The following is a 2,798-nucleotide window of genomic DNA, read 5'->3' on the forward strand; positions in this document are numbered from 1 at the left end:
TCAACGACCTTGCTATCTAAGCACATTATCTCCCCCTTGGGAGCAAGCCTATACAAACTCTTTTAAGCAACACTCATATCAATTCTAAGGTCAGAGTAGGTCATCACTAAGCTTTCACATACATCACACAAGGTGATTCTAAACCATGGTAAATTACACTTCTACCTTTCTTATAGGAGTTTATTCACTCAACCCATTTAGGCATTATTTAAACACCCTATTCAACCAATCTATCAACAAACCTCAAAACCCATCATGACTAAGTCGGGTTCTACCATCAACTAACATAACCACACCAAAAACCTTGCTAGATAGGCACACTATCTTCCCCTTAGGAGTAAGCCTACACAAGTTCTTCTAAACCTCTTTCATAACATGAAGGAAACCATGAAGCATCATTCATACTAAAAATAACATCAAAGTCCAACATAACAAGTCACCAAAGACAAGAAATCCAGAAATTTACTAAAGCATAAAACACATACCGGAAGGGACATGAGGAGATCACTCTTGATCTTCTCTAGATTGGAGAGTTTAAGATATATTCTTCTTTGGAACCTTGCCATCCAAACCAAGTGGACCGGAGGAAAGGTAGGGTTGGGACCTACGACGACTATCCTCTTCATTTCTAGCAATCTTAGGACAATGCCTTATCTTGTGGCCCAACTCATCACAACCAAAACAAACATTAGAGCCCGCTATGCATTCACCCTCATGCTTTCTATCACACTTACTACATCCTAGTAATAGAATCTCACTACCCTTTTCTTGAGACTCGGAGCTAGACACCCTTTTTTGGTTAAACTTAGGAGTACTTGAGGGACCTTGCCCGGGGAACTTTTGTCTAAACTTAGGGCGACCATGTCCATCAGACTCATCATCCAAGGACTCATCATCATCCAATCTAGACCTCTTTTTCTCCTTAGGTTCTTTCTTAAGTTTTGACTCTTCCATTCGTTGGGAAAAAATCATAAGACGTGAGATATCCATATCATCTATACGTATTGCCACACGACATTCATTTTGCTACCAATTCGGATACTCCCATCATGAAATGGTTCATTTCTGCCCTTGGGTTCTCCACTAAAGTTGGAGCATACTTAGAGAGTTGAGTAAACTTTAGGAATACTCTTGAACACTCATGCTACCTTGCCTAAGGTTAATAAACTCTTGCATATTAGCCTACCTCAACTTTAGGGGAAGGAACTTATCAAGGAATGCCTTCTCGAACACATCCCACTCTATAGGACCCACTTCTACCGGTCTACTCCCCTTCCATAGACCATACCATATTTGAGCTAACCCTTTCAATTGGTAAGCGGCTAACTCCGCTTTCTCTACCAAGGTCACCCCCATGATATCAAGAATCTTGGACATCCCCTCTACAAACTCCTTAGGGTCTTCCTCCACCTTGGAGCCATGAAACTCCGGAGGTTTCATCTTAAGGAACTCTCTCACTCTCAAGGCTACGTGATTCATATTAGGGTTCACATGGTGCCCAACATCCCTATTTGCTTGAGCCATCACATCTTTAGCCAACAATTGCATAGAGGACCTAAATTATGCATGAGTCACATTCTCCACTATAGGGTCAATTGGAGCTTGAGAAGGATCTTGGGGTGGAACTTGGAGAGGAACCTCTTGATCCACATTTCCTTCCTCATTTCTCCTAGCATTAGCCCTTGTATTAGCCATACCGAGAAAAATCATAGGGCACAGATTAGGAGAAGGACCTACTAAAGCCAAATTCTATGGCACGACTTAGAGAATGAAGAAGTGAAGTTTCCTAAGCATCCAATAGCATCCTATTCATAAATGTGACGCGCTTACCATTTATGAACAAGACTCTACTACACTTGGTTTGAGACAATCCTAGAACCATTCTAAACCTTGTGCTTTGATTACAAAGTTTGTCACTACCCAGGGTTACCCCCTTGACGTAACATGGCGTACTTGACCCCGAAGGGGTCTCATACAACCCTTAGCATCATAACATAGGTAATAGGATTAAAACACAATAAAATTTATAACTTTTACAATCGAAGACATTTTTCATAAAAATCAAGCGGAAGTCTTTCTATACTTTGTCTCAAACCATCTAATACAGTTTAGTTTGAACTCTTGGGACACAGCCCATACAATAGTCTAAAACATAAAGAATGACATAAAGGAAATGAGGGTTTGTCCTCGAAGCTATGAGGATTCACCAATTCTTCAACTCTTCTTGATCCTTGGAAACCTAGCCTTCAAGAAACTCAATCTCCGAAACCCTAAATTTGATTAGAATGTAGGCAATATGTGTTAGTACAAAATGTACCTAGTATAATAGCTCGCACAACACCATAATAGCATCTCAAAATGGTTAGTCAACATAAGACATAAGCATAAGAGATAATAACATAGTCATAGCATAATTATCATAGTCATAACATAATCATCATAGTCATATCATAATCTCCAACATAGGCATCATATAATCATAAGTCAACATAAGACATAGTTAATGAACATAGGAGATAAGTCATAATCATAATAAGCCAAGTCTTCAACATAAACAACATGTAAGCATAATTGACTCTTAGTCATCTCTACCATAATAGAACCATTCTCAAGTAACCTCAAAAGCATACAAGTGCAAAGCATGAATAGCATCCCATAATACCACCCAAGACAAGTATCCCTTTTTGGTCATCTGAATCATAGTCTATATGCATAGACAACTCTTAAGTTTCCTTACCATAAGGGAACCATACTCCTAAGTAACCTCAAAGAACATTTGTGCTATGTATGAAAGGCAT

This window comes from Solanum tuberosum, unplaced genomic scaffold, assembly GCF_000226075.1.
Source record: "Solanum tuberosum cultivar DM 1-3 516 R44 unplaced genomic scaffold, SolTub_3.0 scf00209, whole genome shotgun sequence".
Lineage (NCBI taxonomy): Eukaryota > Viridiplantae > Streptophyta > Magnoliopsida > Solanales > Solanaceae > Solanum > Solanum tuberosum.